The 23,353-nt window shown below is 38.6% G+C and overlaps 1 long non-coding RNA gene across 1 annotated transcript in view; it reads right to left on the minus strand.

Moving 5' to 3' along the window:
* Positions 1–1,580: 1,580 nt before the first annotated feature.
* LOC109366594 overlaps positions 1,581–23,353 on the minus strand; it is a 33,037-nt gene continuing 11,264 nt past the window's right edge. The window contains exons 2-3 of the long non-coding RNA XR_002112986.1: positions 5,113–5,234; positions 1,581–4,216 (exon numbers count right to left, since the gene is read on the minus strand). This is a non-coding gene — a long non-coding RNA (uncharacterized LOC109366594). The remainder of the gene's footprint in view (positions 4,217–5,112; positions 5,235–23,353) is intronic.

Consider the following 23,353-nt stretch of genomic DNA (forward strand, 5'->3'; position numbering starts at 1 on the left):
GCCACCGGTTTTTACAGATCTTTTCAAGTGCAGAGCACTGCCATTTACATGCCTAAGCACGGCATTTTTCTTCTGACCTTATCCTGACCCCTCCTCTTGGGTAGACAAAAGAAAGGAGACAGCACAATCAGAAATCATCCCTGAAAGCAACTTGTCTGAAGTCATAGGAGAATCTGATGGTAAGGATAGAGGAGTCCCCGTGATCCTGGCAACGTTCAAGAGCCTTTATCACAAAAGTAGCATCTTCCACCTGCAATCCTTTGCTCTGTGCTTCCACATCCTTCAGAACGATCAGATAAACTATCCAGAAAGCATCCTCCAGACAACTGTTTCTTTCATTACACAGTCCTGATTTAGGTCCATCCCATGCACCAGCTAGCCTAAATAATGAACTCTACAACCCCACATATAGTTACAAATGAGCTTCTGCATATAATGTCAAATACAGAGGCATATGGAATGTTAACTGAGGCATATAAAGCTCAAGTTAAAACATTGACAGATATATTTGCTCCATCAGAAAAAGAACAAGCCATGTTCACTAAATGTAATGCAAGACAGTAGCAAACAAGAAAGACTGGCTGTGGAACACTTAAAAACAAAAAAACACTGTGTGAGGTTTTCCCAGTTGCCAATTTCTGTAGAAAACAGAAGATGTGCATTAGAGAGAATAGAGCTTAGAACGTCATCATTCTTCTTATTGTATGTAGCAGTAAAACATTCACATCAAAATCATTTAACTTGCATTTTGCAGTGAAGCCATAATAACATGTGTGTTTGCCATGAAAATGTGTCTATATTTGCTATTTTGCAGACAGCAGAGCATCTCGTCTGAAAGCTGGCACTAGGTCCCCATGCCATCAGAGATGCTTGGAGTCACAGGGAGGAGGGAATGAGAGAGATCCCCAGGTGGGAGGCAAATTCGCTTGGGTTTTGTTGCCTACTGCCAGCACTGCCACCCAGCCCAGTGGTGGCTTGGCACCAGTGTCTCACTGCAGCTCTACACCCACAGGAGCTCGTAAGTCTGTCTGTACTATCAGGGTGATAAACCACACTGGCAACTTTTAATTACCTGCAGCTGGGGTGGGGATGTATGGGGAAGCTGCTGTCTTACAGAACAAATCATGCCCTTCCTTTTTTCTCTTACACATCAGAGATGATGAATTTGGCTACTGAAAACAACAGGTCCAAGATTTCTCAAGTCTTAAGAGCAAGCGCTTCAAACATGAAATCAAGTAAATTTTTTGCAATATTTTGGATACATTTCATCCAGCTGGGAGCCCTTGATTTTTATCAAATGTTCTGTGTATTCTATCTCAGCAGAAAGTGTTAAATTGATGTAGGATCATGCCTGTCATTGAGAGCAGCAATGGTTTTATTCTTCTGCCTGCCCCACAACATACTTTTGTTTAGTCTGATGCCATCAGGCTTTCTGAAGTAAAACGTAACTGCCTACTCAAATCAGTGAAAGGAGAATACAAAAATGCATTGGGAACAAATAGGTTTGTTTGTTTGCTTGTTTCTTTTCTGGAGACAGAATTTTTTCTCATCCCTCACAATATCCTCTCTTTTTTTTTAATTTTTAAATCACCAATCAATTATAGCAGTCAATACCAAACACTGAAGCACTATAGAAGCAACAGAAGTGACTACAGAAGCCTCATTGTGGACAGTGTTGGACAGTGTTAATGAACACCAAACATTTTTTAAAACTCTGGATCCCCCCAAGGTAAGCCATGCTGAACGTTCATCTGCATTTATGATTTCTGAAAATTTGAACAGATAATCAGTGTTAAGACTCTACTGGCAGTTTGCACAATAACAAAGAAATTCAGTTCAATCTTTTAAACATCATTTTATTAATTTTGAATTAGATACTGTTACCTCATAACTCTCTTTACAGAGAAAGTTTATAACCACTGCAATTGATGAATTTCTCTTTCTCAGGTGTACTTCCACTACACATCTGATCAACGATAGTCGAGCTCTGCTCCTTACCGTTTACAACTCTACTCTGTTAAGGAAACAGTTTCATGCTCATTCTCAACATATTTTTCTCTCTTTTTCCTATCTTCACCCTGCCTTACAGTCTACGTGGAGGATGCACACGGCCTATTTTCTGTGTAAACTGGCCAGCTACATACTTGCATGCCACCTGGCCAGCCATCCTCTGTTTCTCAGCTTCTGAGCCAGCCATGAGCATTGGGAAAGGACTAAATTTGCCATGTCTTTTTTTCCAGACAGAGGAGCTGACAGGATTGTTCTCTGCTTCCCAGTCTGTTTTTGTAAGGCATCTGCTGCTCTGCGATTTGGCTGATGTTCTGACTCTCAGGTTCAAGTCTCTCTTCACAAGAAGAGTGATTAATGGACGCAGATAACTGGGAAATACTTAAGGAACCAAGCCACAAACAATCAGCCAGGAAAACTAGACGTTGATGGAAAAGTTTTAGGATCAAAAACTTGCAAATGTCAGAAACTATAGAAAATAGGTATCCAAAAGCATTGCAGAGTCAGTGCAGTTAAACAACATACGCAATTCCTTAAGTATATACCGAGAGAATTTTTATACCATTTAGGGCACAATGTAGTGGTATTTTGAAAAAAAAATAAACAATCCTTTTGATTTCCATTACACTAAAAAATTGCCATCTGTTACATGGAAGTTTGTTTTCCTCTTTCATTGTAATTAACTTCTTATTGAATTAATGACTCCAGGTGAGCTGGAAGTGCCTCACCTGGTATGACTGAGCGCACCCACGCCCAGCCTTGTCATCCACCATTGAGATGCAAATTGTCCCACTCCCCACATGAAATTTTTGGCCATCACCCAAAAAGCCTGCCAGCTACAAAAAGAACAATAACATGGCAGGCAGCTGCTGCAGCACAGAAGGGACAAAAGTTTTAGAAAAAAGGAGATATATTCCCTGCTTGGTCATTTAAAAATGTGTATTTTAGCAAATAAAGCAGGTGAGAAATTATCCAAGATAAGCACAATGAATTTCAAATAAGTTACACATGGCATCTACAGGTCACCAACTCTTCCTGCATGAATAGTTTATCTAACTTGATTCCTTAATGCATAAGTGCATTTTTCTGAATAGCTGTATACACAAACGCACCATCAGTGAATTAAATCTATCAGGAAATTAGAATAAAGCAGTGAGCTGAACTGAATTTATCATGGAGTTCTGTTAACAGCAATAACTTTGCAACTGAGCATAGAAAAATAGTCTGAGTCCTTGTTTAAAGGCCCTCTGTCTGGAGACAGTGAATGAATTCCAGGCACATTTTTAAAAGTAGGACACAAAATGTAAGGTGAAGACATGAAAGCTTAAAATAAAATAACATACTGCATACACTATTCTCTCCCTGTGTGAGACCAAAAATGAATACTCTGTTATTAAGTTTCAGTCAATTCAGCTATTCATTAAAAGATCCGTTTGTGAAGACTGGGATAGAAGAGAACCGAATTGAGTCAGATGGAGTTGAGAACGTGATTGCGGATGTCGGACCCTTATGGACAGATGATTATTGTGCCATGCTGCACAACCTGTATTTATTAAGAGTGTTTTGAGACTTCGTGGCAGTTTTTCATAGCAAAGATGGCCTCCACCTTGCCATAGTCCCCAGGCACTGCAGCAATGTGGCCTTTATTATCCATAAGACAGCACACACTGTTCCTTTTTCTGCAGTATCTACAAAGTCAGTACCTCTTCATGTATTTTTCCTTTTTGTGGCTTTGATGTATTTTTTCCTCTTTCTCTTTAAAACCTGTTCAAAGCCTAGGTTAAAGCTCACCCTGCTGAGAGACAGATGCAGGGATGAGGTCTCTATTATCTGAAGTACCGAGTTGTTCAGAGCCAGCAACAGAAGCAAGAAAATAGGATCGTGCAGAACAGGCATACATGTCATCACTGTTAGTAAAATAGTTACAGGTTTGGCACTGGTGCAGGCTTTCTGCTTGCCAAAGCACTGGATGGAAGTTTAAGAAGCAAATGATTATCCGTACTCAGGGCAAGGCTGGTCAATCAATCCTGTATCAATTCCCCTGACGCAGCAGCACAAGGCTGTGGTTGACTTCTGTGCGAACACACAGGATGTCTCCACTTAGTGGAAACCCACTTCTGAGCATATCTATCCTGAAACCGCATGACTCTTGGAGGCAGCAACTTCCAATGACTCGCTAGAAACAGTAACTCCATAATGAGATTCTTTTCTGGATGGAATGCAACAAGGCAAAAAATGTGAAAACACAGTCAGGAGAAACTCCAATTCAAACATTCTGCATAGACTATTAATATTGCCAACCGCATTTCTGGCTAACTTGGATGCTTTTCCAAGTGCTGTTATGAAGCTCAGGTTTTGCTAGGGATCATCTCAGTCACAATTTCCCTCATTTTGTACTTTGACATTGCCAGTAGAATAACAGCTGCCCTGAATTTGCCTTTGGGAAAAGAGTTATATATTGATCCCATTATATTTCAGAACTTCAGTAAATCCACACATAATAATAGGCTGTTGTTTTTATTGTTGCTGTTATTTGTTCTGCAGTAGGACCCGAGAAGAGTCAGTCATGGACCAGGAGTCAGATGTGCTCAGTATAAGCAAGAAAATATTTTCTTATCATTAAAAACTTCCAATCATTCTAATTTTCTGCATATGACATATGTACCAAAGTACATTTTGAAAGTTCTTGTCTTATTACTGACTGGGACTTTTTAAGTTTTTTGAGGCATTAAATATGTGCTGAAATGATCAGAAGCATATGTGAATAATAAAGATGAAATCTATCACAGAGAATATCTGGCAGAGATGTCAGAGACAATGGAGAAATGTAGATAGATTGAACATGGGATAATATTTGTGCAATACAATGCTGCTGGATGCCAAGCCACTACCTCAGTGTGACACTGCAGTGCACAGTGTGGACATAGAGCTCAGAGCAGAGCAGTTTCACCAGCCCTGCATCATTGCATGGTGCAGATGTGCCAAAGAAGTCAACATGCAGCCAGTTGGCACAGCACTGAATTGGAAAGACTCCCACCTGGTTGAGAGGCCCTAAGTGCAGTGCAAGGGAAAAGAATGCAATGATTATGCTGCCTTGGGACTCACCTTCATGCTCAGCCCAGCATCATCACACAAAGAAGTGGTGGATCTCTCAGAAAGTTTTGTTATCTCTTCTTTATAAACCACAGCAGGTGATTGCTGTCCTCTTAGGAATATGTCTTATGAACCTAGCCACACAAAAGTTTTTAAATATCATCTATAGAATCAAGAAAGCAGGCAATTCTGAGCTAAATCTTTCATTATTTGACACAGGAAATAACACATGAAACTTAAACTATAATTGGTCATAGCTATTAAACATGTCATTCAATTTGCAGAAGGAAAGTGAGAATACAATTAGCCCCTTATTACGCAAACATGTGAAAGGAGAGCTAGAGCATTAATGACATCAAATTTAGATAACTTTATACATTTCTAAGTAAATTTATAAAAATTAGAAATCTCTTTATAAAAATATAAATATATGAATACATATCTATACATATATAAATATTTATGTAATGTATATGCTCTAATATGTACATTATATTTTCCTCTACAGACAGTATCTTTATTTATTTACATATGCATTTATGCATCTGAGCTATCTGATTTTTGCACTGCCTTAACACACTTAAAAGTACCTTAAAGCACTATGGCCCACCATTAGCTCATAGCATAAAATTGAGAAAATATGTACTTATTTGATTCCACGAAGGCAACAATGAAGCCTTTGATGGCTTTGAAAGACAGAATTTTTCCAGCTGTTTAATAATACAACTAGAGCAGATTTTCACTTGCCATAAACAAGCTTATCAACTGTAGTAGGAGAAAAGAGGTCCACAGTCATGAAGCCAATATTCCTGAATGTTCGCTGGATACACCGAGTAATGATACCAGAACATATTTTGTGTCCGCATGCCACTGATAAGGCACAAGCACAGGAGTCAGCTGAATAGAAGCCCTTCAGCTAAGCAGTGAAGATTTGCATACACTCTATGTGAGCCACTGGATCAGACCCATGTATTCCTGACTGCACGGAAAACGCTGAGCCTAGTTCTAATTGTAAAAACTCTGCCTCAAGCAAAGCACACTTAATCCATGCTGCAGGTGGTATCCTCTACTTGCATGAGTAAAATTACTCACACGAGCTGTCTTTTGCCTCCTGTCTGTTACTGTATGCAATTTGGCAAAGTACAAAGTGGTACGATAAGGCTCAGATGGACAATAAATAATATTTATCACCGTGATATAAGGCATGCATACAGAAAGGAGGGACTGTCTCTTTCTGAAGAGGAAAATGTACAAACTGTAAAGAAATAGTGTTCTCTTCAAATCTTGCCTTCCAGAAATTTGTGCTAATTTTAACTCCTACCTCTATCTGAAAAGCCGAGAGCAAAGAGGACTGAGGCTATGATGAGCACAACTGCACTTTTCAATGAGCATTATTCGTTTCCAGTTATTAAAAACAAAAATATATGCGTACAGCCCTCTTCATTCAGAGAGGAATGTCAGTGAAATGTGTTTACATATTATTTCCCGAGTGACACACTTCAAAAATAAACAAACAAAAAAAGAACCACAACAACCCAGAACACACCAATGATTCTGTATGTAAATAAATGATTTACTGCAGCTGAACACAAGCAGTGTTGCTACTGTGGCAAAATCTACTGATCCCTGGAAAGACACTGGAGATGGTTTCCAATATGCAGGGTTTATGCGAGTAGATGCAGGCATATCCCAGAAGGTTGCTAAGGAACTAGCAGATACATGCATTTTCTGCAGATCTGACATGTAAAATATATCCCTATTTCTTGGATTAGGCAAACTGAGAAAGCTATATGAAATGAGATGCTCACATCGAATTCTCCTTATTTTCCTTAATCAAGAAACCCCTGAGAACAATAACTATGAATAATTCAATCCTTCACTAACATTTGGTGCAATTAATAACAGTACTTTAAAGCTGCTAGCTTTGTATATCTTTTTATGCATAATTAAAGGATGTTGATATTTAAGTTTTCAGCCAAGGAGAAAGCTAGGTTTGGTTTTGCTGGCAGCAGCTGCTCCTGGCTTCCCTATAATGCGATAAGCTGATGTTGCCCCATCCCCATCCACCCAACACAGCTAGCTTTCTTCTCTGCCACCACTCCTGTGCTTTCTTCATCGTGCTGGAATTCTGTTCTCTGTCTGAATCAGCAGCTGCCTGTCTGCTTCCTTCTCCCCTCTCCATGCTGCACATACTAACTGTTCAGAGCTGCGGTCAGAACGCATCTCATTTCTTTATGGTTGCTTGTCACTGAGGGCATGGTCTTTGCAATGCGATTTTCTGATTCGTGCTTTCAAACAATTCCAAATGTAAGTGTAAAATAAAGAAGTCTAAAAAATGGAGAGCTACTAGTGCATTAGATTATCTGCTCCTGTGACCCTGGCTTTGAAGTCACCAGAGAATTCCAGAGAAATTTCCCTTTTTAAAAACACGCTCCAAATTTCTGTGGTGAACCTACATGCTTTGTCACCTCAGTTTCCTTTTACATCACCAGAGAGCTCCCCTAGCACATTACTTCATTACATTTGCCAACTCTGACAAAAGCTCCAATGAGATTACACGTCATTTTTCCAATGTTTTTATTATTATTATTTTTTAAGTTATTTCATTTCCAGCACTGGAAAAGTGTTAAGTTAGGAACCAAAAGCTATGTATGAGTGATTTGTATTTCTCCTTTAGACCAGAACTAAAACTACTGAATGCCAGGTTTATAATGAACACAAAGACTTGTCCTTTGCTTTTTCTATAATTTAGCAAGATTCTGAAGTGGCATACTTGAATGCATCACCATTTTAAGTCCCATCTCCATATGTGAAAACTATTACATCTTGCAGCTTTTGAGACTTTTAAGTTCAGCTCAAGGAAGACAAAAGCAGAAACGTGTCCATCTTTCATCAAAACACCAGGCTGCTGCCAGCACTGCACAGCCTCAAAGCAAGCACTGCTCCTAGAGCTACAGCAAGGACAAACTTTAAATGCAGTCTCAACTGCCTTCTCTTTTGGGATCAAACTTCAGTCAGGGTAAACTGGCTAACTGCATTCAGTCAGTTCTCATTTTCTTGTAAGAGAATGACTTGTAAAGGAAAAATAATTACAGATTAACGAGGATATTGGCTGATGGACGACAACACAGGGTTGTGTGTATTCATCCTCTCAGTTTCCTCTCCATAACAATTGTTCCTATTTTTCACACACCTCATGTTCCTGAAGTCCCTTAAAGTATTCCAGAGGTTTGCAGACCACTGAGTAATCTGAATTTGATAAAGAATTTCTCTGTCACTGTGGAATAAGTTGCAGAAGGGAACCTAATCTTTCCTACAGACCCAGTCTGGATTCAAAAGAGTTGACTGCACAGAGAAAAAAACAAATTTTGTTTCCATTTATTGTAATAGAATAATAGAATCATGAAAATGACATGGGCTGGAAGGGACCTCAAAGCCCACCCAGTTCCAGACCCCTGCCATGGGCAGGTCTGCTCCCTACCAGCTCAGGCTGCCAAGGACCCCATCCCAGCTGGCCTTAAGCACCTCTAGGGATGGAGCACCACAGCTTCTCTGGGCAGCCTGTGCCACTGCCTCACCGCCCTTTAGGTATGTTCACATTTTGAGAGAAAAGCCTATATTCAAATACTTAAATCCATAGTTATATACTTCGAAAGGTCTTTAAAGGGCCTGAATAGCTGCAAAACCAGCTGCACTTTAGGCACAGAAAATCAAGGCTAACGCTTTTAAACATGATAATGTCATGCAGAAGTGAAAGTCTGCATTCAAAAATGGCATAGGACCAGAAATCTAACAAATGTATAGGCACCCAGACACCTTTATAACTCTGAGTCCTTAGAAGGGCTGTGATGACAGGCTTCCGAGGGTTCCTAAATGCTTGAGCAACTTTTGAAATATATTTAGGCTCTAGAGGTCACACAGACGCCTCAGAATATTTTTCTCCCAGATACTAAATATGTGATTAAATAGTCAGCTGCCTGTAAGGCTATTGGCTTGTTTCCCCAGCCCAGGAAGGACTAATATCATGCCAAAATCTTTTTCAGGCTCTTCCCTCAGGCTCAATTTATTAATTCAGAAAAAGAAGGAAAAAAAAAAAGAAGAAAAAAACAATCACCATCTCTCACAAAACATGGGCTGCCTGGGCCATTTTCCCATGCTGCAGCTCCCCCTGCTCTAAAGCCAGCATTTCTCTTATAGTTCCACTTAATGAGCTTTCTCAGCTGTTGGCAAGCACACCCTGACCCAAATGAGTCAGGGAACGAGCAGAATTTGGGACTCCTGAAGCCCTGGACCTTTACAGCGGCTTCTGTCTCCTGCTGGAGTGCATGACCTCAAACTTCAGGCCTAGCATCAAACTTTTTAGGACAGCAGCCCAGTAGATGCATAGTTAAGCTCCTATTTAGAAAACTGATTTCCAGTTCCCATTTTTGAAAACACGCCTACTGTTCTGAAAGCCCTTTGCTGAAAGGCACTATGGGACATGGTCATTGTTGCCATTAAATGTTTGCATTCTAAAATCATTCTGGAAGGGAAAAAATGCTTAAGTCACTGCTCATAATGGCAACAAGGTGCCTGTATATGGGCCTTAGCTTGCTTAGCATAAGGCATCTAGAGATGTACTAGGATCGACACATGCTTTTTAATGTTGTCCCTGTCTCTGTTAGAGCATTTCCACTAAGATCTTCTAAATATAATAATAATTGGCAAGTTTATTCCAACCATGGACCCAAATTCTGAAGAGCAGTTAGAAAAAAGATGACACTACTACGATGAGCCAGAGTCTGGCTCTCTGTCATTTAAATGACACGAAGTGCAACGATGGGTGTTGCATGTGGCCACAAAGGGCAGAGCAAAGTCCCCATTCTGTAAATGGCCAATAGTGCACCGTTTAAAGATAAATACTCAAAGTCACTATAAAATGTGGAGGGGAAATGGATAATGACGGTAAATACAATGCCACGCAGGGCAACCATGAGTAGAAATGAACAGAAGCTATTTGCCTCTTTAAAATTTTCTAGATTACTATCTCCTCAGTCCTTCCTGACCTTGGATACTTTATATTAAGGATCATGAGCTCTCAAAGTCACCCTTAACAGTATTGATAGCCCATATTTTTGGGCCTAACAATGTGTACAACTCAAAGCCAAGTTCAAACACTGAGAAATCCTTTAATACTTCTCCCTACTCTCATTTAGGGGAAAACTTGAAGTTTTTGCAGAGAACGAGTGAATTAGAGAAGTAGCTCCTCCCCATCAAATATATACAAACACATCAAACAGACAGGAAAGACAGACAGCCAACTTTGAAACAAAAGAAAACAAAACAAACCCAGAAACAAAACAACAGGATTCTGACAAGAAAGCCATTCTGTCATCTCAAACATTGCCAGTATTTCCCAGATGTGCATTAGCAGGTATTAAGCACTCCAGTATCAGCCTTCAAAGCACTACCTTTTTTTCAGTGCAGTTTCAGTTACCTCCAACTTTGGCATCATGACATCTCATTCTTCAGTTCTTTCCTCCACAGCCAATATGTTCGTATCTTTAGATATCCAATATTTACCTCCCAGTAAATACTGTGTCTATACCATATCTCAATAGCATGGCCAAGCACTGGCTTTTGGCTCTTCTTCTGCAAGAAGGATGTAATCACCTACAGTCCTCAGATCTGGGAGAACAACTTAAGCTTGTTTTAGTTTAAGTTAAAAGACGAGTGGGGCATCAGTAAATGCTTACTGTAATTACAGGAAAAGGATCGTGCAAGAAAAAATTCATTTTAATTAAACTCTATGTCTTTTAACTCTTGAGAAGTTTTTTTCCATTTGTTTTTGTTTCGATCTCATTTTGCTGCCATTTAATTTAACAGAAGGGGAAATTTTAACACAATTCAAACTCATTTTTAAAGCAGGCAGAGAACATGTAAACTGAGTAGGTATTATCTTTTAGCTCGAACAACCAGAAAGGTTTGATGCGATTGTAATTTACCCACATGGGCAAAATAGAGAAGGGAGATTAAAAAAAAAGTCATACAAGTGAAAAGTAGACTTATTTTTAAAGGCGTCATTTCAATTGATTTCTTCATACATCTCTACAAGTGCAGAGAAAAAACAAATGGGTACTCTACCATCCCTTCTCTCACCATCACTTTGATTTTTTGTGTCATCTGAAAACTGTTACTGTCACGTAATCAGTTCAGGGGAACTTGAATTGGAAATGACACCTCACAAAACATTTTAAAATATAGACTTCACCTGACCTAAATGTTCTATAATCCAGAGCCAAATCTTTATAAATCCCACGGCTCTGCAACTCCCTCTGATTCCACAAGGGCCCAGGGGCTCTCAAGAGTCAGCACTATTCAGCTGGATCATTCTTGGAATGAAGTCAATGGGAATTCTGCCAATGATCGCATTAGTTTAAGGCACAAACCATAATTCAGAGGACTGGGATGTCAGAGCCAGCATTAAGCTTAGAAGAGAGAGAGAAACTCATGAAAAAGAAATCTTGGCAGCACGCGTAACTCTTCTGTTTGAGGTGGGACTTCGGCTCGTTGGGAGATAATAACCTGGAGCAAGGGGAAGACTGTAGGAACAAATCCATTTTGTGCTACTCCCATGAATATCTCCATTGACTTCAGTGGGAGTTACTTTTCTTAGTAAGGTGAGGATTCAGAGGTGAATGTTCCTACAAAGTACGACACATGAACTGTAGAAATTTACAAGCATTTCAGGACTAACACCCAGCCTGTTAAAACTAGCAAATTAGCCACTTGGGATTAACCTTGCAGTATGATATTCATTATTCACCAGCACAGCAATCCAACGGAGACTAACTATGAAATCTGATATTCATTAAACCTCAGTACAGCATCTCTGTGGTGGCCTGACATGCAGCCCTGTGTGTGTGCAGTTGTGTGTGTGGTTACGTACAAGTACTACAAAATACGATGGCAAAGGGGAGGGACATACATTTTATAAAGGACACTAATTCAGCACAAGCAGTGGCTGGCCTCACGGGGTTCTCCAGTAATGAAGCCAAGTAACGTTTGTCTTCCAGGTCAGACAATTTTTTAAATCCTAAATCTACTCATGCAAAGACACAGCTTATAGCTTGCAGATGGCTCGTTCTGCTGATCTGCCAGTATTCACACTCAGAGTGTGGAATTATATCACATGAGCTAGGGGATTGCTGTCTTTTTTCATGGCTTTATTATTGCAGGCAAAACAAAAAACAAAACAAACAAACAAAAACAAAAAACACCAACACAGCTAACCAGAAAATAAGAAAAAAAAAGGATACTGAATTCATATTTGTGGGGGAGATTCTTAAATTTAATTTAAGAAGACAGGAATAAAGGCAAACATGAGGTTCCCATCAAACACTATCTTTTACTCATATGTTTATCAAGGCAGCTAGAAACTAGGGATGCAGTACATATTTTAAATAAAGGATGCACTAAAAGCAAGAGGAAGTTTCTTTCTTTTTCTCTCACTCTGGGGTTTACACACATTTTCTGTTGTTTTTTTTTTCCCTAGCAATGTCAATATTTAATAATAATTGTTATAAACATGAAGAGCCTCAAATTCTTTAACAATATGAATAATGGTATATGAGTATGAAAGCTTAAATTTAATTCCAGATAAAGAATAAGGTTGCATCTTTGTAAAGCAGGGGGATTATATTAATTCATCAAAAGTATTCAGAGACTGTACAAGTATAGCTCAGAAGACTAACCTGTGTGATCCGTAGCTTGGGAAATAAAATAAATCCATTGATGCCAATAGAGCTTAAAAAAAAAAAAGCTGTTTTTTTTTCCTTTGGAATATTATTTGGGTTGATAAAAGCTATTGGCATATTTATTATATAGACAGATGGTTATATATAAAAATTTATTTTTAAAAAAACTGAAGATCTAGACGTCTCACAACAATTCAAGAATAAGAGAGATATGGACCACTGGAGAGGATCAAAAAAGGACCACGAAGATGATTAAGGGACTGGAATACTCCTCCTATGAGGAAAGGTTGAGAGAGGACTGTTTAACCTGGAGAAGGCTTAGGAGAATTCTCATCAGTATGTGAGGCGAGGCTCTCTTCAGTGGTGCACAGTGCTGGAACGACAAGCAACAGGCACAAACTGAGAAACAAGAGGTGCTGTTTGGACATCAGGAAGGAATTCTATACTGGGAGGGAGACTCAGCACTGGCACGGGTTGCCAGAGGGGTTGTAGAGCCTCCATCTTTGGAGATATTCAGAAACCATCCAGATGTGGTCCTGGGCAACCTCTGCAGATGGCCCTGCATGAGCAGGGAAGTTGGACCAGATGACTTCCAGAGGTCTGTTCCTACCTCAACCATTATGTGACGCATCATGTGAAAGGTGTCATTAACCAACAACGAATGGTTGGGTGAGGAAGGTGAAATGAGTTGAATCACAGTATTTTCCCCTCTTTTCTCCATTCACTCAACAAACTTAAAAAATCAAACTACTCTACTCTCAGCATAATTGTAGTCCGATACCATTCCTGGTTCAGTTTTTCTTCTGTCAAGAACACTAAAATAATTGGCAAGAGAGGTGTACCTGTCCAGAAAAAGAAAAAAAGAAAAGGCTTGTGAATCATCATATGATAAAAGCCCAGAAACTTTTTTATTGAGCTAAGAAAAAAAGTGAACTATGAGTGAAAAAAAGTGAACTATGCTGTTCCAAAAGTACTGCCTCCTATTTTATGATGTTGGCCCACAGCATCAAGAGGGGGATGTTGGTGGTACGGCAGAGGAGATTGAACCTTCCTGCCAGTATTCCAATGCTGTGTGACAGATGGCAGCAGAGGGGCAGTCCGACAAAAGGGCACCTGACATGAAAATGCGTATGAAGCAAAGATGTGTCACTGAATTCCTCCATGTGGAGAAAATAGCACCCGTTGATGCTTGTTAAACATTTCTGGAGACCAAATACTGGATGTGAGCACAGTGAGGTGGTGGGTGGTGCTTTTCAGCAGTGGTGACAGTGGCAGTGGGTCAGATCTGCTGGTGCAGATTTTTCTAAGCCCCGCATGCAAGCTGTTATTGAAAATGCATAGTTACCAGTGGTGACTATGGTCGAAAAAAGTCAAATACACAAAGTATTTTTCTAATAGCTCTTTAAGAAAGCAGCATGTCTGCTATTTCTACAGCCTTCCCGAGAGATTTTGAATGAGGAGAAGCTGGGTAACACCCATGCTTGTAAAATCTTGTTACAAGACTGTCTACTATGTGAAAGTATTCCAGAGCTTCTGCTCTACAAGAGGAAAATTAAGCTACACAATATACAAGGACAAACTATCTTTGAGAGCATTTTGATACCGGCTCTGTCTAGGACAGAAACCAGCAACAACAGTCCAATCTTTTTCAAATCTCATAAAAAAATTCAGTGCACAGTTTAAGAGAGTATTGGGTCTCTTTTTTTTTCCCCCTACTTTTATCTATGCCAGGTTACCAATCCCTAAAGAGGATAATAGTTTCTACAGCGCTCCTTTGGGAGATTTCAGTTAGGTGTGGCCTAATTGTGAGATGTGCCGCCACATGAAAGCTTCTGCAGGGCAAGGAACAGAGATTATGTTCACATTTAAATCATTCCGTGGTAGGCAAAACAGCAGGATTTGTAGCCTGTAATGTTTGCAGCACCCTTCCAAATAGGGCTTAAGTGACACAGTCAAGTTGGGATATGCAGAATGAGGAAAATGCATCAAACAATCCAGGTGGAAAATCATGTCAAAACATCCTTAACTCCAGTTATGAAAAAACTCTTAAAATGTTTCAGAAGCCCACAGAGAGAGTAAGGATCTGGCAGATTGATGGGGGGAAAAAAAAATAAAAATCAATGATGGGAACAGAGCAGGCTGTAGCTCTTGTTACTGTCACTGACTCATGACCTTCTTTGCCCATCAAGTATAAAAAGAACAGTATTAATTTACAGGGTGGGGGTTGTGAACCCTAATTTGTTAACATTTTAAAAAGAATTGTGAGGTCCTGAGATGAAGGGGCCAAATTTAATGCTCATTGTTTAGGCTTTAGGCTGCCTGTGCTCAGACAGAACTCCCACTGAGACTGGGAGCTGAACAACAGTTCCATAAGTTGGTCCATTTTTCCTAGGAAAATGAGACAGTTGCAAAGTACAGTTTGCTCACTGCATTCATTCAGTACTCTGGAGATATAGCATGATGGCTTGTTGCACACCTCAGAAGGCTTCTTCAGCAACATTGCAAAGGCTTTGAATTCTTACAAGGCTACATTATCCAAGTAAGACAAAGCTGCTGGCAAAAATAATAAGCCAGCACTCCACACCTGATTAAACAGCATTGTTTTCAGTCCAGTGCCAGGCCAAGTTCTCTAGTCAAAGTAGACACACGGTATCTGAGAGCTATACAAACTGCAGGTTTTACAACTACAGCAGTGAGCAACTTGCTTTGGAGAAGGGATGCACGGAACTGTTTTTAGCTCCAATTTTCAAGATCCAGCCTCCTCTCCCCACAAAACAAAACAACCCTTCCACAAATCCCAAAGGTGCTGGAATATAAATAAGGTAAACTGAGCCCTTAAATCATCTGCACATGCATACACTACTTACAGCATTTTTTGGTTACTAACTGTAAGCAGCTGCCAATTTCCCTCTAATGCTCAGACAACTTGCTAACTGATCTGCAAGTCCCAAAAGTGTGTTATCTTTAATGTGCCTCTAATTTTGCTAAGAGCCTATTTATAGTGTCTTTTATTTACTTATTTACCTTACAACTAATTAAAGCTATCTTTTTTTTTTTTTAAAGTAGAGAAAGAAAGGCACCTGTGCGTGTGAGCATTTGTCCTTGGTGAGAGGAAGAAAACCCAATCTGTTTCACTTAATAGGATGGATGTTACAAAAGTTCTGTTTTGCTTGGAAAAGCAATGCATGAATAAGAGCTCCAAACCTAGCATTATTATCTCTAATTACAATTGGCAATATGTGGCAATCATAATTATTCATTTATGCAAAATAGCTTACAGTGTGTCTCATTTTTTATTCCCTGTTAAAGGATGGCTTGACAAAAGAAGAAAAAAAAAGGATTATAGTGCTGAACATAATTGTGCTAAATGCTCAGTCATTTTGTTTAAAAAATACTACAAAACTAAACTGCTATTTCTGGAGAGACAGAAAATAATTTAACAAAGATATATAGTATTCTCTGCAGGTGGCAATCCATCCAGAAAACATATTTCCCTGAAAAAGAGAGAGATTTCACAGTGAAATTGAAGAGCACATTTTTTTGCCATTTCTGTCTTTCTTTAAAATAAAAAAAAAAAAAGAAAGAAAAAACTCTTCCTGTTTTAATCTAGCATACGCTTCCCCTGTTGGTAAAAAGCTAATTTGCAAATAGTCAGAGGAAAGACCATGACCATAATAACTTGCTATGGTTCTACAAGATGACACTCTTATTTCAGTATCACAGTACACTAAGGCAATGGAAGAAAATCAAGTGCTCTTCATACCAAAAAAAAAAGGACAAAAAAGGCAGTTTGTGCTGCTCACAGAAATAATCTCTACTTATACATGTATTTTGGAATAACTCTCCAATTCAGGCTTGCAGAACAAAGTCTGTAAAAAGGCACAGTTCAAAGATGTCAGTCATTCTCCTATCAGGTGCTGAGGTTGGGCACTGCACAAGATCACCTGCCCACCACACAAAGACTCAAATTCAGACATCAAGAATCCAGAAAATCATAGAATCACAGTATGGCTTGAGTTGGAAGAGACCTTAAAGATCATCCAGTTCCAAGCCCATGCTGTGGGCAGAGTTGCCAACCACAAGATCAGGCTGCACAGGGAAACAATACTGATAAGGCTGTTAGAAAAAAAAAGAAAAATACTCCAAACCCTGGATGAAATACACAAAGAGGCTTCAGTTCTGACACACTGCACCAGATGACTGATCTTTACTCTTGGCTCCAGTCTCAAACTGATAGAACAATACTCCTTCCCCCCCCCCCCTTATTTTGGTCTAAAAACAAAACTGAAGGCAACAGAATAACTGTGAAAAGGATCGCTCACAGAACTAAGGGCTTCCTAGACAGATAGGCATTAAATAACTTTTTCAAAATGTCTTAGATTTGTAAAAACGTAGATGACTAAAATCAAATAGGAAGCAGATTCTTTTTTCTCCTACTGATGGTGTTGATTAGAGAAGAGGAAATGGAGATCACCATTGGAATGCATGGGAAAAGCCAAGCTTCCAGAATAGTATGATAAGTTGCTCTATGTATTTAAAAAAAATAAAAATGGTCAGCTTCATGCAGTGGTTGAGACAGTGGAATTTGTCTCCTGAATTAGTAAACGATGGTAGAAAATGAGGAAAGTACGGCTGATCAGTGTACACAGAAACTTTACATAAAGGAAACAAAATATAAATCTGGAAAAAACAAAATATGGCATTGCCATTACTTTCCACTTTGCTTTTACCATCAGACACAATAAATGATTAACACACGAGCTTGTCTCTCTTTTTCTCTTGAGAGCACATGTTTGGGTTGCAGGAGAGACTAACTAGGTCCAGCAGTGATTTCTTACTGTAATTAAATCATTGTGTCTTGATCCATCACCACTAAAACACTTCGACCCTTCATACAGCACCAGGAGAAAGATCCTGTTTCTACTGAAGTCAATGGCAAAATTCCTCTGTTTCTTTAACAGGAAAATAAGATTGGGTACTGTGTACAGTACATGCTGTAGCAGACAGGTCAGTCATGCATGCTCAGTTATCTGAGTTTGCACTTAAAGTGTCTGCTTAACTCAATGCATTGCAACACTTAGAGCATGACATACTTCAGTTACAAAAATTGATTGTTTTATTGTTTTATACTATAGATTGCAATCAGATGGCACTAAACACTAAAGATATTACATGTGAGATTCTGAGATGAAGGAAGATATCACATTTGCCTTTGGAGCTATGCTATGAAATGGAAAGCACCGTTGTCTACTTTAGCAATGGTAGAACAAATGGATGCTGGATCTACAAAGTATGTGTTGAAGTGAAGAAGGCATTCACTTGCAATAGCTGAGAGCTGCAGTCTAGCCCCTTCTCCAGTGACAGCCCAATATAAAATGGTGAGGTGTGCAGACAGCCAGGGATGAAAAGACATTCTCTTGCCAGCTACGTTCATCTAACTCCCTATCCTACTTCCAGCGATTCACGTAGGTGGCTAAAAATGGAACATTATCACTCAGTCATCCATACACTACAGACAACTTATTTGTCAGTCACTGTCACATGGATCAGTAAGGATGGTTTACGTGAAGGAGACATGCAGAGAACCGGATATATTTTATAATGATAGCTATATGAAGTACAGAATTTTCACCATGATGAAACTGTTACTTCTTCATCTTTCTTAAAATTTTAAATGGAAGTGGCAACTCATTACTGAGAGTTGCAAACTACAGAATATACATTAAGAAAAACAATCTGGAAATAGCAGCATCATTCATTTCAGTATTTATTTCAACATAAAGCAATCATTTCAGCATTTTTGATACTAGAATGCTTCATTTTAGTATAATGAATCAATGTGAAGTGCCTCACTGGTAGTCAGCTGCTTCTAAAATGCATAGAAATGTAGAATTATTAAAATTGGGAAAGACCTCTAAGATCATCTGGTCTAACTACCACCACCATGCCCACTAAACCATCTCCCCAAGTGCTACACCAACATGTTGCTTGAATGCCTCCAGGGACAGTGACTCTACCACCTCCCTGGGCAGCCTGTGCAACTGCCTCCCACTGCCTCACCACTCTTTCTGAGAATAAATTTTTCCTGATATCCAACCTGAATCTTCCCTGGCACAACTTGAAGCCATTACCTCTCATCCTATCACCGTTATCTGGGAGAAGAGACCAATCCCCACATCTTTACAACCTCCTTTCAGGTCACTGTAGAGAGCATAACCACTTCAGTTGTGTTAACTCATGGCAGCCAGAGTTAAATGTACAACATAGTCATTCTCTCTTATAGATCAGACTTCCTGACCAGGCTTCATGCTCCTCATGGCATTCAGAGGCTTACGACAGTTGTAATACGTCACTTAGTAAAGTCAACAGAGAATCTTCATGGGCACATGGAAAAATTAGGGGAATCTCCAACAACAACCTTATAGGACCGCAAAAATAAGTTAAAACTCCTAATGCGATTGTAGCTTAATGCTTCATTTAATTCAAGTCAGATATTACAGTTAAAATGAAAATGCTTGAAAGAGGAAAAAAAAAAATCTAGCAAAAGAAAATTTTTTGAAAGTTTCCTACATAAAATTTGAAGTTTGCAAGACAGTGGATTGTCCATCAGGAAACCATATTGCTGGAAATTTCCAGCCTTGAATATGAGGCACATTCTGCCCACAACCTCATAATGACTGGCTACTACAGATAATAAAATTGATAATCAATAAATTTTAAAATTCAAAAAGGCAAAATAAATTCATTTTCACATTTCTCAGAATAAACCTATGGATTTCTAGATAACTTTTTGCCATAGTTATCTCTGCTATTTCACATGCCGCATTCTTTCTGCCAATATTATCATGGCTAGTATCAGCCTCTCCAAACATTCTTCCTTTCCACTTCATTGAAGACACTAATTATTCTAGCCTTGGACCTACTGTCTTACATTATTCAGAAAATTACTTTTTATTATACAGAAATTTAAATTCTACACTATACAAAACACAGTAATTTTAGGTGCGTTTTGTTCTTCTATGCCTTCTTAATACTTCCATACTTAATACTTCCATACTTCCATCAGCTTGCCTCCAGCATGCCTATTTTTAAAGAGGACTGGTAAGGTAGCTCTCTATTGTACAGATGATTTTTGGAATCTTAAATGGAATTTCTCCAGAGTCTTCCATGGTATTGTATTTACAAAATATTGTATTTGCAAAATGCAATCTGAATATTAACAAATCCATCCTCTGGCTGGGAATTAAATTGTCTTATCTCAGTTTTTCATATGTGAAAAAAATACAGAAGGGCTAATATCAGATGTGAAGAACACTACATGAAATTCATAGGCTTGGTGTACAGATTTAGGAAAGGCATAAGGTGTATGGTTAACGTGATTCCAGAGAGATCAGAGATTATCTTTTGTACAAGTCCTTGAGTTTTATCCATAGTGGCTGTACAACCTGAGCCTAAATTTGCCGCTGCATGCTCAGTTTTGAAGTCTAGCAAACTCACAGCCCTCCCTAGCTCTTCTGAAAGTATTTAGCTCTTCTTTGGAAATAAGCAGTGCTCATTATAACTCAAGCATAGGAAGTCCTTCATTACTTCTTACAACCATAGCATATCAAGTAATAACAAATTAAAAAAAGGTTAGGAACTTTCAAAGTTTAACTTACGCATTTTTTGCAGATAACCAACACATAATGAAATTATATCAAATTTACTGATTACTTTCCAAAAAACCTTACCCGATAGAAAATGCTGCCAGTGGAATAGCAAATCATTTGATTTAATTGTGCAAAAATTAGCTCTTGGAAAGTAAAGAGCAAAATCAGAACATTAACTCATAAAAATATGCAAGCCTCAACAGTAGGCTTTCTTGTATCTTTCCATCATAAATTTCTTATTCTCATCCTTCAAAATTCAACTTCAGAAGAGACAACAGGGTGTGCTTTGGGGCCACTCAGTCTGTGTAGCCCTGATGTCCTGCTTTTAGCAAACACCATTACATTGACACTGTACAAAAACAGATACAACAGAACAGGTGGGTGCAATTGTTTCCCATTTAGTCAAGAACAAAACCCGCTGACTTCAGCAGGGCCGCCCTTTCTATCACTGCCTGTCCAATTCAATAAGTACATATGCCTTTTCTTCGAAGAAGGAACAGCTTCCCTTCAGGATCAGTAGTTTTAAGATGATATAAGAATGGGTATGTTTGCAATTATTTAGCTTGAACTGTACACTGAGGACTAATAAACAATTACTAGCATGGCTTAACAGTCTGTAGAACACTGAGATAGGTTCTGAAGAATCAGAGGTTACCTGGGGAAAACGTGACTGTGTAATTCTCTGGGTAGCATGCAATTTCTTTGGTTTCAAGTTTGAAAACAAAGCAAAAGAATGATTTGTCATGTTCCATATTTGCAAACCAATATGCCTACACTCATGTGGTTTCCATCTTAGGCAGAGTGTAAAGAGGAAGTAAAATGTCAAGTTGTTTATTTCTGTGCAATTTTCTTATCTCAAAATAACACAGAATTTTCTAAATCAGATCTGTCTTTAATAATAGTCAGAGGAATTCCTTTGCTGGGCAATGTTGCTTTTACATAAATCTTATGATCTGGAAATAGAGGAGTTAAATCCCTTTTGACAATTTTGTCAAACCCAAAAATGTCATCTGAAACAGCAGCCTTGTTTTTTAAGGAAATAAAGAAATTGTTTTTCTTTAGTTCAGCCTGTCTATTGCTTTCTCTTATTCTTTCTTCTTTTTTCATATTCTCCTATTTTAGATGAAAACAAAGGCAGAGACAAAGAACACCTAGAAATCGACTCTTCACGATCATAAGCTTTATTTAATAGCATGCAAAAAATGAGTGTGCTTAGATCAGCAAATTGTTCTCTACCTCCACAGAGCAATCATCACTGTCAGACATGTGATCAAAGTTCTAGAAGTTGAGAAGCCAAGTGTTTTTCTTAGACACCTTAGGCCTGATTTCAAAATATAAGTGACTCAATTTCATCATTCTTTTTGAAAATATATATTTCAGCACCTAAGCAAATGCTCCTGCCTCATGCCCTTTTTAACTGTCCATTTCATAGATTAATGAAATGAAGGAATAAGGAAATATATATATATATATAAAATGTATATTTGTGTGTTTTATTCCAAAACCATTCTGCAGATAAAACTGATGCCACTTTTAAGGGAAAGACCATTTCCCAACATAACTACCACCAATTCAACATCTTTAGATGTTCTTGTCTGTGCATGCATGTGTTTTCAAACGTGTGTAAAAGTGCACACTTCCTCCATTCTCAATTCAGAAAGAGAGAGGTTCAGCTGCAGTGGCATGGAGACACAAGTCTCAAGGTAATAAGAAAAAAGTGCTCTTCAGAGAAACGAGGTGCAAGAAGACTCACAGAGAAACGCTTTTTTAACCTTTCTTTGGGTACTTTAAAGTTTAGCAACTAGTTTAGGCTAGATATCCAGGCACCTGTAGGGGGTGATTCATCTTCTTCAGAGATAGGGCTCTAAAACGAGATGTATTAGCTGCCTACTGGAGGTGCCTATCTCTCGCCATTGACTATAGAGGGAGTCTAGATGACTAGCTTAGATTAGATGCCTAAGTTTTAGGCAGATAAATTGCCTTGCCTGAGGTTACATCATAAATATGTGGCAGAACTACGATTTGAACCTATGCATTCTGTATATAGCTGGTAGGGAATTATTTACTCAAATCTAGCACTTTTATTATAAAGATTCTGCATGTCCACAGTAAACTATTAGACAACAGCCACACACACACCAAAAAGCGTGATAAATTGTCAGTCAGCCAGTTCCCACATACCTAGTATGTGAGAGATCTAGCTTAAATGTCTAAAACAAGCAGTAAGACTGTGATCTCAGACAAAAAAAAAAAAATCATTAACAATAAAATAAACAAAAGAAACCCAAACATTCCCAATTCAGTGGTGCCTTTTAAGCAAACTCAAAAAGATCCAATTGCTTTAGGAGGAATCACTTCTCCTGTATTTAATACTCCCCTCAAACTTCTCATGCTTTTGCCAACAGAGGATGCAAAATATTACACTGAGAAACCAAGACTGAACGGAAAGATGGTCACATTTCTCTGACATGCTTAGATTGAATTCCTATGGTTTGAAGAATTCAGTAGAATCCTCAGGGATAAGTACAAATGCAACCATCCAAACTCTAGCCTCAACTGGATTGTGGGCATATAGCCAGATACAGAAATATTTGTTCACATAAAGCTGAAATCCTCTGTAAAAACAACTGAATAATTGCATTTATGAAATGTTTATGTCACAGAGGAATTAAATTTATTTATACCAGCAGTATATATATTCTATTTTCTACATTTTGTTTCTCAACCACTTTTCCAATCGATCAAAACATGCTGTTCCCTTGGAGAACTAATGTATGTGATAAAACGGTTTTGCTTATAATTCAAATATTCAATTATGACTCAACAATATTTTTACTTCTTAAATATGATTTCCTTCATGCTTTTGTA

The sequence above is a fragment of the Meleagris gallopavo genome, chromosome 3 (assembly GCF_000146605.3).
Source record: "Meleagris gallopavo isolate NT-WF06-2002-E0010 breed Aviagen turkey brand Nicholas breeding stock chromosome 3, Turkey_5.1, whole genome shotgun sequence".
Taxonomy (NCBI): Eukaryota; Metazoa; Chordata; class Aves; order Galliformes; family Phasianidae; genus Meleagris; species Meleagris gallopavo.